Raw genomic sequence first — 14566 nt, forward strand, 5'->3', positions numbered from 1 at the left:
GGCCAGAAGGAAAACCTAGATCGTACACAAAATTGGGACTGTTTAGTGCTTATAGACAACCAGCTACCATGATCAAAGTTAAAAAAAAAAAAAAAAAAACGTTATCTTCTGCATCCTGCATGTGCCGACGGAGAACATATATGATTTTCCGGCCGGAGCTCCTGTGGTTTGGATCCCACGTTAAGCTGTAGGTCGATGTCTCATATAGCCTCGGTCCTCAAAAGGTACGCTAAACTGAAAATCAACATATGATTTGCGTATACTTGCAACTATATCGATTGATTCTGGTTAGACAACAAATCTATAGGCCTATGTAGTAAATATGTGTGATACAGAATCCTACCAAATTTCGCCTTTCCAGATTTTCTACACAAAAATAAGCTTTTAAAAAAATTCTCTCAATGTACTTCCGTTTAAGTCCCAATGAAGAACATCGGATTTTAACTGTCAACGGATATTCTTTGTTCGTGTCCTTGTCTGCTTGGATTTCGTAGACTACAAACAGGATGAAAGAAGAGACACAAAAGAGGACAAGGTCTCAAATAGGGAGGAAAAGTCTCAGAAAAATTACAGTGTCACGTGTACACCACGTAAAAGAATTTGGTTTGTATGGCATGATATTATTATCTCAATTATATTGAAACCGGAAGTAGAAGTACATTTTTACCACTTCCGGTATTAGTAGAGAAATTAGAACATAGATGATTTTTTAATCGATTCATGGGATTTTTAAACGATTGTAGGAAGCAACTACTCGCTACCTATTATTGTTTTTACTCTATAACAATCAACGTTATAACCGGAAATGTTTTATTTCTTCCACTTCCGGTTTGATTATTGTGTTCATCAACGAACTCGATTTCTAACTTTGACCCTCTCTATCCTGGGTAAAATTGATAGTGATAAACCTAATAATTATTGAAATCTTTAAGTTTACCGTCCCATGTATGTCCTTTAAGCTAAAGGAAACGATGATTAGAGCAAGTGAATGATGATTGTATAATGGATGAAGTGAGAAAGTGGGATGAAACGGAAGTATCCCGAGAAAACACGATGTTGTCCACCACAAGCTTGCTTGACCGGGATCGAACCAGGAACCCCACGCACCAGAGGTAAGCGCTCTACCACTGAGCCACCATGCCTCTCCCGCCGAATAATTCTTGAGTTCGTTCGTCTGCCGGACTGCCGGATGGCCACACAGCCAGATAGGGTAAGTATATAAAAATGTTTTGATAACTTACTTTGTATAAAAATTAAGAAGTTGAAATAGAAAAAAAACGCTCTATTTTTGACTTAATGTTTAATGAATGAATCTAACATTATTTATAGGCCTCGGTTACGCAAAGTGTATCTTTAAAACTTTACCCATGCTCAGAATCCAAAATCCATTTCATGAGCTGACAGATTTAGTATTGCTCTCTCAGAGTGGTATAGAATTTTATACATAATTATCTCCTTTGTTTCTATTTTTTAGTGAATTTCAATATTCTTATTAGTTAAATTTGAAGGAGCCCTATCTGTTTAGTAGTCCTAGATTGATTGATCGATCAATGTGAGGTTATTGAAGGTAGAGGCGTACAAGACAAATGAACAAACAGCCACAAGTTTCAAAATGAATGTTGGACGAAAAATAAGAACTATCGTCTTTATTGATTTAATTAAAGTATTTAAATTTAATGTAATAAGCTTATGTAAATATTATTATTTTTATTTTGTTATTTATGTTGTTTTCATGTTACATATTGAATTTAGCCTACAACTAAAATTCGTACACCATGAGTCTAAAAATACAGTATTTTGAAAGAGTTTGGTTTACAAAATTTCTTTATATATATATTTAATATGTCTGCTTGTCTGTCCGTCAAGGGGACACACAATCTCAAAAATTACTTTTGATGGATCACCATCAAATCTTGAAGAATGTTATAAATATTCTTCATTTTCTGTATTCAACAAGTTTAATAGACACATAACATGTGTAATCTATTTGGCAGGCTGGTCTCCTATTTGCTTCCCTCCCCCTCTATTTGTAGTTATTGCCTGGGCTTAAAAACAAAGACGTGTTGGTATTGAACGCAGTTCATACACTCATGTTTTGCTGAATATTTGATTGTTAAGAATTTTTCTTGTATGCCCAATATCAATAAATTGTAGAGTAATTTAACAATACCCTTTATTTAAATAGTTAAGAAAAAGACATGGAAATTTCAAAAGCTTGTAACTAGCAGCAGCTATTGAAATTCTAATGTGACAACATGACAAGAAATATTTGAATTTATTAAGTTCAATCACAGAAAGGCACATGTACGTACTACCCAAGCGAAACTACTTCATAGAAAGTGTCATATAGCATATGTGTTTGTATGTTAACGTAAAGAAATTGCCTGCAATTTTCATGTTCTTTTGTCTCATCAAACAAAAGGGATAACAAAGACCCGAAGAAAAATTACAGTTAAGTACGAATCGCTCATTTCAAATTGACGTGTTAATACAGTTTTCCATTCTATTGAAAAGAGAAAACAAAGAAAGTGAACTATTGTATTCAGTCGTTGCTGGAAACAAAACGCCAACGTTAAGAGACTTCAAAAATTACTTATAATAAAAAGGTTGTAATTAGGAAAGACAAAGTCAATTCTTATTAGCGATTTGAATGTATATAGGCTGTTAATTGAATTTAATAGTCTTTATAGTGTTTTCATCTCGTATATATATATATATATATATATTGTAAAGCGTACATTTCAAAAGTTAAAAACAAAATTACTACAATGTGAATTTAAGCAATTGCAACCTTTCATGTGGCCTAAAATTGTAGTATTTTCAATAAATTGATCTTTCTTAGGCCTAAAATTAGGTGTCTGACGCCATGTATCATATTTTGCCATGTATAATGTATATTTAAGTTTGGGAACCCTTGTTTTTGGATGGTATACATTTTCCCTTCTCTCTCTTGTCATCTAAAGAAGTAAGTAATTTTTATTGACTCCAGAATTTGTAAACCTTTCAATGAGAGGAGATTCAAGGTATCTCTCTACAGTTCTTACCATAATAACTTTCAGCATAAAACTGTCTGTAGGCAAAAACTGAATTCGGCAATTTCCATTTTCTTTACAACCACCCTAAACTGGGGTTACTTGAAAAGTATTTTTTTTTTCTTTTTCACAGTATCCCTTGTTATTTTTTGCAATTAATTTTTCTTCTTCTTGTGATGTTTCTAGAGCTTAGTCCATGTTACCTTTTTCCTGATGTCATAACAAAATTTTACTGAGACTGAAACCTTCCAGGAGCCAAAATGTGTTCTTTCCAAGTATCCCATCTTTTGGGGCTACTTGAAAATATGTTTTTTCACAGTAGTAGGAAGAGCTGTGTGAAAGATGGGATTATTTAGAAAGAACCACTTGTAAGATCACACTTTCCTGAAGAAAAAAAAAAGATAATATGCAACATGCCTATGTTTCTTTCATAGTAATGTTTTACTAGGCTGTTTTAAATGAAAAAAGAGACTTATTTGCACAATCTGTTAGTTAAACACAATAAATTGTTGAAGCAATCTAAACTAACCACAGTAATAAGCTTGTCTTTCTGAAAGCCTACAGAACCAGTAAGAAATTGTTTTTGCAAAATGCTTTTATAAACGATAGTTTTCCAATTAATGCAAAGGAACTTTTACAGATACCAATACACGCATAAGCCCTTGAGACTTCTTTAAAACACTAAAACATGTTCTACATAATTTTATGAAATTTATGCATGTATCAGATCAGTAATTGCCTTACATTTGTTTCCAAAATTACCTGGTATCATTTTTACAAGTGTTCATTTACGTTAACTCTGTGCAAAAATATCGTATGGTACTGTTATAACAATAATAATAATGTAACACAGTACGATAAGGACAAAAATTCTTATATTGAAATTCTTTATTGCAAAGTCATCTGAAAAACAACTTGTTCTCTACGGTTGTAGTAGGCTCAGGCAAAACTTCAATAATGTCATCGTTGTCTATCCCCTGATCAACAGATCAGCATTTTTAGTAGAAAAACAGAAGCAAATATAAAAACGACCACAGATTGTCCCAGAAAGAAAGTGGAATTATAAAAATAATTCGTCTCATTAAGAAACTTCTGAAAACAATGATATTTAGCACAACCAGGTAAAAATCTGTTTTCATTACGGAAACACAGGAACAATTTACAGAAAATTCAAAATCAAACAAAAAAGTATCAATTGTTGTGAGAATTTTTAGACCAGTCTATAAATAAGAAACAACACTTATGACCATCCATATTGTTTCTTTTAGGTGTCAACTTGAGAAAATGACGTATCTGTCATAGTTCTCTCATTATTATACAATATAACACAAAAGATGTTTGTTTTCCAAGAAGAACCAGATTTTTCACGTAACCCCATTTTACACAGTATCAGCTAACGTAGATCGCGAGTTCCCGCGTAAAGTGCAGAAACAATAATTTCACGATGTTTAGGCAATAATGTTTAATAACAGTGGATATAGAATATGTCCGAGCTTCCTCTTGGCTAAGCGGTTAGCGTACGCGCCTTTATCTAGGGAGACCCGTGTTCAATTCCCGGCAGGAGCTCATGTGGTTCGGAATCCCACGTTAAGTTGTAGGTCCACGTCTCATATTGCCTCGCTGCTGGATCAATCAATTTCCATTTCTAGAAGACCTCATGGATTGCCTTCTATGCTTTCAGGCTAACCCTGTTGCCGCCCCATACTGATACACTACTGGAATAATCTGGCTCAAAACAAACTTTCCTAAAGACAGTGTATGGATTAAAAGTATCAAAATATTTACTCCTAAATGTTAATGCAACCTGCAATCCTAAAATGTTTTGAGGGTTGCATATTAGCGTTATACAAAACGTGTAGTTATGAATAAATGAGATATCGATAGTAGACGTTAAAGTTTCCATTATCTGTAAGGATGTTAACGGATTTTTTTTGTTTGTTTGTTTGTTTTTTTCATTAACGAAGTTGGCCGGCATAATCGATCTATCTGTTACAAGAAACGGAACTCATTAAAAAAAGTTTTTCTTTTAAGATTTTGTAGGAGATAGAATCAAATTTTTCCCTAATCGCAAAACTTAGACCAGCTTACTGGAGGGGGAAAATAAAAAAGTTTTATTTTCTTGAAAATGATCTAAACAATTTTGCTTATATTTCATATATCGAAATTTTTATTATCAACCTTATACTATAGAATAATGCATTTTTTTAAATAAAAAATCTACGAAAAGTAATGTTTATTCTTTGTGGTGAGTTTTCTATGGACCATTTTCACAAAAAAAATCAGGAGATTTTATTTATATTTCAAGAATAAATAAATATTTATGTAATAACTTGACAATGTACCATAACTCATTTGTAAAGGAAAAAGTCTTGGACGGGCAGTTTATTCTTGGAGTGAGTTCTTTTTGTATTATTTCTTTTTAATTTTTGGCGAGATTGTTCATATTTCACTAACAACCTGACTATATGGAATAACTCATTTATTCTGAAAAGTCCACAAGGGATAGTTTACTCTTAGGGTGACAACTTTCGAACAAATTTCTTAAAAATGACTCAGAGGATTTTTGTTCATATTTCATAAATGAAAATTTCCATTATTAACACTACAATATAGAATAAGTCATTTCTTATTAATTATCCACAAGGTGTTGGGGATAAGTTTCTTTTTAAATGATTTTCTCAGAAACGTCTCAGACGATTTCGATCATATTTCATTAATAATAATATCGCCTAAATAACTTCAATAAAAATATTCACAAGGTATTTTTTTTTACAATTTTGTCAAATGCGACTCTTTTATTGGTATTTTATAATCAAACATTTATTAATAACTATAATATATGACATAAGTCATTTATTATGAAAAAATCCAAAAAGGGTAGTTTGCTGCCGGAGTGAATTTTCTTTAGGTGAGGGTTTCCTAAAGCGCCTCATAAGTTTACTCGCATTTCACAAAAAAATGCTTCTTTAGTAACACAGGCCTGCAAAATTGATGTTTTTGAAAAATACAAGAGAAGTTTTCGCTGAGCTATATGTGATTTGGTGTGGTGCTGATTTCGAAAATGATTTCCATTTTTGTCCATAACGTCAGAATTTTTTGTTAACTCGATATCTATATTTTTGCGAAAATCCTATTTGAAAAGGAATTCTCTCGAACAATGTTGCATGTACTATCTGGCAACAGTGGTTTCTATCCACTGAAAACTAGGTAAAATAATCGATTCTTTTTAAGGCGAATTGGTTTGTTAGCAATGTATTTATTATGATAGGGTTAAATGGATAAAAACCACTGTTGCCAGATCGCACGAGCAGCCTCTGGTTGAGAAAAAAACAAAAACGAGCAGTCTCTGGTATCTTTTGGAATAGCACTCACAAACTATTTCATTACACCTAATTTTATGTATGCAGAGAGGGTAACAATACTTTTTTTAAGGATCAATTAAGCTGTTCCAAATCACATTCTTGGTGCCTGGTTCAAGAATTCGTCTTTTCAGCCAGTCTTTTTTGACTCAGTGGCGAGTGTTATTACGGCTATTCCATTCACAAATGAGCATTGAGAATTTTATATATCCGTCTTGTTGACCAAGAAGCATGGACACTTTCAACCAAGAAGCACTTTCAAATCACTTTCAGATCACTTTCAGATCACTTTCAAAACAAGTTTACGGTAAATGTTCATACAAATCCAAGTAAAATTAAATTTTTCATGAAAACGTGACGTGATAGACATTATTTTGTTTTAAATCAACACCAAAAACTACATTAAGTTCAACTATCGATCCCCATGTAGTTTTTTTTCCATCGCAGGCCTGTGTAATTGCAGAATAATACAGGGTGGTCCAAAAGTAGGCATACAGACTAGCATCGATGAAGTGTGACATTTTAATTTATTAAGATAATGAATGTATTTGCTTCGGTTTGTTTCGAGCTTAAGGTATAAGTGAAAATAAATTAAGAACAAATAAGAAAGAAACTAAGTCAATATCTGTATGAATAACAATAAGTAAATGCTATAAAATGCCATGACCAATTTGTACGGGACTGTATATCTACTTCTGGGCCACTCTGTATGATTAGTTTAACTAATTGGAGCGAGATAGTTTAGTGCAATTGCCTGTAGTCTATTTTTATTTTACTTTTTTTCATATTTTCCTGTGAGGATTTATTTCCCTAAGTTTCTTTGTGTTGTTCCCAAGCACTCTGTATAAGACGGAACCTGCTGTTTAAAATGATATCCTCATGTTTAGTTCGAGTTTTACCCGTGGTATCCTCCCACAGTGAGAATAAAGCCTGAGACCATTCCCATGGTATGGAAACCCTTGGCTACGAAGAAGCACAAACACACACAAAAAAGTTATTGAATAAGGTTATTCGTAAAAATCACAGAAAGAACAAAAGTGTTGTTAATATTAAAATTAATCCGTCCAAGGCTTTATTGAATAACACAAAATTTGATATACATACAACATAACATACTAATATATATATACATTGAACATAACAGGCAGTTTACCACCTAAATATAAACGAAATATAGATATTGTTAAATAGTTATTTATACTTCATTAACATCAATAGCGAAATAATGTTGTGTTATAGTATAGATACGTTAATTCTTGTATTAAGTTGCGTATCTGAACAGGGTGTATCTCAAAGATTGGTCAATATTGCAGACACATAATGTGTGGATTAAAACGATATACAGAGGTAGATCAGAAATTTTTCAATTTGTCGTAACGAGGTTCTTAAGACAATATACAACACAACTAGAAATAATGAAAAGAAGGAGAATACATGGCTTTTGTAGATCTGTCTATCCATATTTTTGCTATACTTCTACAGGCGAAAACGACAAAAAATCTGTGTTCCGGACATTGCACCTTGTTTTTTTTTTTGTTTTTTTTTTTTAAATCTGGAACAATAATCTGCAACAACAACAACCTTTCAGAAACATCCTGTACATTTTTTGTTTTTGTTTTTGTTGTTCGTTTAATTGTAACATTGCAGAAGCAATGGCGGAAGATCATTTTGGAAATAATTCACATTGTCACTCGACATTAACTAGTTTATGTTGTCATTGCACTTAACATACAGTAGCACCAACTAAGCCAGAAAAAGAAAGTAATGTGCCATAAATAGTCTTTGTATGAAACTGTCTGCCCTCTTTCCCTCTTCTTGCAATATTCCACTCAAAATGCCACTTTGCTTTCTTAAAACCATTATTAAATATTTTGAAGCTGAACCATTATTACGTTCATTACCACACTCTTCTAACACTGTTTTAATTATTATTTCTTAGAGTTTTAGTAATAATGATAATGAATTGTGATGCACAGTTGGAAGCACTGAAAATTATGTTAACATTTTAAGGAAGAATCATATACACATTTTTCTTGAATAATTGGATAAGAATTACTAGAGTCTTGAGCGATTATTATTATTATTATTATTGGTATAATTTACGAAAGAAGAACTCAAATATACGCACACGACACATAGATTTGAAACATCAATATGTGATATGTGATGCGTTTATCTGTATAAAAGTATCTTTACAAGACTTCTATTCCTTTTACAGGGTGATTACAAAAACTGATGAACAAGAAATCAGTAAAAATCAAACCATTAAAATTTAAGTTTATTCAAAAGAAAGCATTCCAAATAAATCAACCGGCTATAAAACAAAGAGATTGGATAGGTATTCAATACCTTGCAGTTGTTGCTAATTGGTTTTCACTGTCACATGACAGCAGACGCACACTTAGAATTTTTCTTGCGAGGAGTTGAAAGTTTGAGGTGATATAATACTACTAGACACAACGTTTTATTTAGTATTCAAGCGGTTGTTATTCTCACCCCCCCCCCCCCAAAAAAACTATAATGAATTATTAAGCAATGCCACTTGTATCCTCAGCATAAATGATAGAACTAGATTGCTTTGTACGGAAAGAAGCATAAGATCAAAATCCTTAGGTTACATCAATCATTGCTCTGCTAAACAAATACAGTTTTATTAAGAAAATGTACAAATATATGTCGTGTCACAAACTTTGGTGGCGAGGGTTCGAACCCGGTGGATTCCCCACATGGGTGTGCTCCGACATGACAGTTCTTTGAAAAAAAAAGAAATGAAATCTTTTTACCGTCCCACGGTTATGCCGGCTAGGCTAAAGGACACGGTGACGATGAGAAATGAATGAAATGGTGGAGTGAAGAAAGTAGGAGGAAACGGGAGAACCCCGAGGAAACCCACGCACACGGTGTTTGTCCACCACAAAGTTCACTTGGCGGGAGCTGGGATCGAACCCGGAACCCCAAGCACTAGAAGTGAACATTCTACCACTGAGCCATCGTGGCCCCGACAGTTCTTTGATAGAAAACATCATTAACATAAGATTTGATTCGTCTGATTTAAAACTATTATTTTAGATTTTTTAAAATAATATTAAAAAACATTCAACAAAACCAAAAACCTGCATTACATTACGCAATTATTGCTTACAATATATCTATAGGGTCCCCAGGCGTCCTGGATTAGTCAGAATATACCGGGATGTATATAATTTGTCTCAACCAAAAACTTCCTTCGAAACTTCAAATGTCCTGGGTTTTCTAAAAATCATAAGTTTATATCGTTCGAGTGATATTTAACAAATAACGCTCTTATTACTAATTGATTCTCAACTAATAGAAAAAATCTTCTCTCTCACATTCATTTTTATGAACGTTGTTTATTTAGATATTTAGCAAAGAGTGAGGCATAAATATAACTATACTGTAAATTGTCATAGGGTGTCCGGTTTTCAGTGAATATTTGTTGCAAAAATGTCCCAGCTTGTCCCGATTAATCTGACTCTATTAAATTCAACATGAAGAAAGAAAAAAGAAAGAAAGAAAGAAAGAACATAGTTGTTGCTTTTAAGGCAATTGCACATGCAATTGCAATTTTAAGAATGCAATTCCTCTAGTGATGTCTCATGATTACTGCCTTGGTCATTTACATTGCATATAATTAAAGACAAACAATTGCATAATGTACTAGAGCAATGGAATTTTTGTTATAAAATGTTGAATCGCTCAAAACTCTAGAGTAAGCTTTGGTAAATAAATATTAGAATTTCAATTAGCTATATTTTCGTTCATGTACTTACTTTAATGGAAGAAGCTAATTTAATTATTTTTAATGTACTTATATTTTAGAGACATGTATGTTTATAATGACTGTCGTATTTTGTCTTAAACTGATATTAAATAAGATGTCACTATGTATCTGGGGTGTATACTTTAGATATAAATAAACTAGATGGAGTATTTTGCTTGAAACGTACCACTCACTTTTGAAGCTAAAGTTAGCCAAATTATAAATACACGGCAGCAGTAGCAATAGCGAATAAAATGTATTAGATGAAAACATGACATTAATAAATATTATTTGTTTGTTTTATATAAATTAGATTATTTTTTTCCTTATGATCATATATTATAGATGCACAATACGTTTGTCGCAACATGTCAAAATCCGTTATAAACATTTCGTTACATAGTTTGCACGACTCCACCTGGTTTATTTGTATCTATTGGTTTCATACCTAAAATGTCTTTTAAAAATAATACAACTTTATATTTATTATTTATGGAAAATCAGAACCTGAAAGCATATGCAAAGTATTTTAAATATTTAATTGAAGACCATATTCCTGCCCTTAATATACGTTATTGTAATGACTACTAAATTAGAGTACATTTATCCCTTGATTTTACGTATCTCAATTTAAAGGAACTCGGAAACAACGTATAAACTCCGAATCAGCTCATTTAGTCTGAAAATGCTGATTTTAAACTTTAAAAAAATAAAATTTTCTGTATTCAATTGAATATTTATAGTATACCAGATATTTTATACGATCAGATTGAATAGTGTAATTGATTAAAAGTATAATATTGTATTTTTTCTTGCTTTGTAATTATGGGTGTTAACCATTACAGACATTACAGGTAATTTAAACAAAGAGGCAAAACAAACAAATCTTTAGGAAAGATAGTCTATATCAACTTACTGCGTACAATCGGCAACATGGGACCACTTTTTCTCCCTTTACGTCCGTTAAAATAGGGAATGAGTGTATTAATAGCTGGCAAAGTAATATATTTATTATTTGTGAATTCTTTATCATTTTCCTATCATAAAATAAACAAAAAATTATATTTTTAATACACAATAAATATAGCTTATAAATAAACTGACGTTATATACTTTTTTTCAGGAAGTATTATAAGAGAAAATCAAATCAGTGTGATGAACTTCAAAGCTGTAGCAATTCAACGGTTCAGATGGTATTTGAAGACGATGATCGTAACAATTGTAAGAGGCTGATCTGGATGAGATTGCAGATGAATTTCAGCTTCTATATCCTTCTTTGTTGAACCTGTATAACAAAAGAAATAAACTAACTTACAACCAGTATAACAACAGATTTACATTTAAAAATTTACTTGAGATAAATGCAGTTTTTTTTCAAAATGTTAAACTATTTCCTTAGGCCTATCGAGTTTTCTCTGAATAATTTTATTGCTATGTTTGCATTTTACTTTGGAGACAAGTGGCAAACCCCAGTGCCATGCTCTTGTTCGGGATTTGATTCTCAATTTTGGTATTTTGCTTCGCATAAGAACCCGAATAGTTCTTCGGATCTCTCGGCAAACAATAGACCCTGTTTCAAATATCCTCAGTTCTACAAAAAGGAAAATTACATTGGAATGAGACAATGAAATATCAAGTTCATGTACTTGAAAATTATGACTCATTGATAGTATGCACGTGACTCTAATGTTCTTTTTACAGTTTTACTGCTGATAAGAAAAGTTGGTTTGGTTTGTTATTCTACTATACAAAATCGTTAAAAATCTTTTAAAGTTGAAAGTCCACGGTTTTCAATCTTTGTTCATTAGTAAATTACTTTTACAAGTAGCACCAGAGGATCCAGAAAAGTCGTTTGGAGACATCCTCCTGGACGATTAGTGTAGGTTTCAAATACGGAGTTTTATAGCAAATGGAAATAAAGTAGTGCATATTTTACATATAGACCTGTATAAAAGTAGGCTTCGAGCAGGCAGAGGGGCGGTCGCTCCTACTCGTGACAAGTAGTATGAGAGTAACGTGTAGGTGTATATCCATTGGGAAAAGACATACAGCAATAGATAATTCGGCTAGGTGACAGTATATTTTACCACTTATGCACAAATAAATAAATAATTTCTTCCAACAAATTAAAAACTGTACAAATTAACTATAAATGTACTATCATCTTTCTACAGTCATAATATTATAAGGTTCCATACTCTCACACACAGCAACCACACGTTTTACTACGAACACGTGTTTTTACTTTCGTACATAAAAAATAGACAACTTAAAGAGACCACCAGAAAGACACGAAGAGGATTCGGAAAAACTACGAAGAAGGCCGACCTCCCCTCAAAAAGACGTCTATAAAAGAAGACGACGAGAAGAGGAAACTATCTGTCCATTATTGATCACTCGCCTATTAACACCTTCTCCTGGGGCCCAGCATGGGTTACGTTGTATCCTCGACACCTGTCGAAGACCGCTTTGAACTTACCTTTATTCAGAAGCCAGTTTGTGTGCCGAAACATTTAAACAGTCACAAGAACTTGTAAAAACTTTTATGAGACTTTATTTTTATAATAAAAGGCGATGAGTTTAATTCCCGAGTTCGTTATTTAAGACCCTACCGAACAAAACATTGCACGATGGAGGACGGGTATGGAACCTTATAATATAAAGAAGTTAGTGAGGTTATATATCAGTATCAGTGTGACTTCAATGAGTGACATGCTTCTAGTACAGCGTCAATTTTAAGGTTTACAAAACGAATCTCAAAAACTACGTATGAGTTTGTATGCTGACGTATTTCATTTAGTTCAGATTAAGGTCTATTGATTGGTGTATTTTTGTCCTTAAACACTAATGATACTGAGAATTGGAGATGAAAAGGGAAATTATTTCTCTACGAAATCCTAACGTTTTGGAGATACTCTAAATTTTGGATAATTTTGTCCTTAAACACTAATAATACTTTATAATTTGGAGATAAAAAAGGAAAATTATTTCTCTAACTGGTGGTCGCCAGCACTATCGGCAACCCTATTTATATGAAAATAACAAAGTAACACTTCAAAAATGTCTAAATTTGTATATTATTAATGGACCAAAGTGTATTCTTGTCTTGTCTTGTCTTGTTTAGAAAATAGCTAAATCAATATATATATATATATATATATATATATATATATATATATATATATATATATATATATATATATATATATATATATATATATACATATACAAAGTAAACAAATAATATCTATAAAAATATGATTACATTGTCATTGTTGCGAATTTCAAACTTGATAAAATTATCACACTTGAATGAAGAAAACCAACAAAATATATCTTTTACAACTCCCTAATATTCGTTCAGGTTACTTATCATTAAGAGCGACCCTGCTCCTGCGCGAACGGCACATACGGGGAAGAATAAGCTGGAGAAATATAACTCATACTAAAGTAAACAATAATTGATCATTATGAATATTCACTGTTGTTTTATGCTAATTTGAAGTAAATTTGCTTTGTAAGTCTGGGCTGTAACATCTTCACATGATGTAGCCAGTAAAAAATGTAGTTTTGTTATTAGCTATAATATTTAGCCAATTCTGCGTTCAAAATTGCGGATTTCTAACCAATTTGTGCTTAGCGGTAGTTTTCCAATCAAATAAATTTTAAAATTATGAATAAAAACAGTATAAAATATGATTTGCTATTTGGCAATCCGTCTGTTTGTAGTAGCATTTAAATTTCAACACCGCAATCTGTCTTACATATCTTTCATCATTTTCTCTTACTACCATGGTATCGAGAAAATCTTGGTTCTGGAAACTCCATTCTCCCGTAGCTAATTTCAATGCATAATTTGCCAACAAAAGTGTTGAGTGAGGACAAAGTACTTTTCGTGTTGCCCTAGTTCAGTAATGTGACCGATATGTAGCCAATATAACCCCAGAGATTGCGGGGAAGAAAGAAATGTCTAGCACCTGATCAATGATGCAAGCAAAGTGTACTGTAAATACAAGCAAATTGTCTGCTGTAACGGATCAAGTGGGTAGGCACCCTGCTCCACAACAATGCTCGGCCACACACTGCCTTTCTGGTATAGTAGTTCCTGGCCAACAGGGGAAGTTGTGCCACTCAATCACCCATCCTGCTCCTAAGACTTGTCTCCGCCGGACTGTTTCTTGTTCTCCAAATTGAAATCAGCCTGACGGGCCAGAAGTTTTCGAACATTTCGGACATCCAATGTAATGCTACAACCCAGTTGAAGGCCATTCCTAAATACGAGTACGCCAGGTGTTTCCAGGGCTTATATATAGCCGTTCCCTTAAGTGCATTACCATCAACGGTTAGGGACAGTAACTGCTATTTCAGGCAAGACAACAATATAAACATATTCA

The 14566-nt window shown here is 32.7% G+C and overlaps 1 protein-coding gene across 2 annotated transcripts in view; it reads right to left on the minus strand.

Moving 5' to 3' along the window:
* Window positions 1-7439: 7439 nt before the first annotated feature.
* Window positions 7440-14566, minus strand: part of LOC145673354 (uncharacterized) — a 40009-nt gene continuing 32882 nt past the window's right edge. For both annotated transcript variants that reach the window (XM_081742990.1, XM_081742989.1), the window contains exon 2: window positions 7440-11457. The gene's annotated coding sequence lies outside the window, so the exon portion shown is untranslated. The remainder of the gene's footprint in view (window positions 11458-14566) is intronic.

This window comes from Thermobia domestica, chromosome 16 (assembly GCF_964235325.1).
Source record: "Thermobia domestica chromosome 16, izTheDome1.hap1.1, whole genome shotgun sequence".
In the NCBI taxonomy this organism is placed as follows: domain Eukaryota; kingdom Metazoa; phylum Arthropoda; class Insecta; order Zygentoma; family Lepismatidae; genus Thermobia; species Thermobia domestica.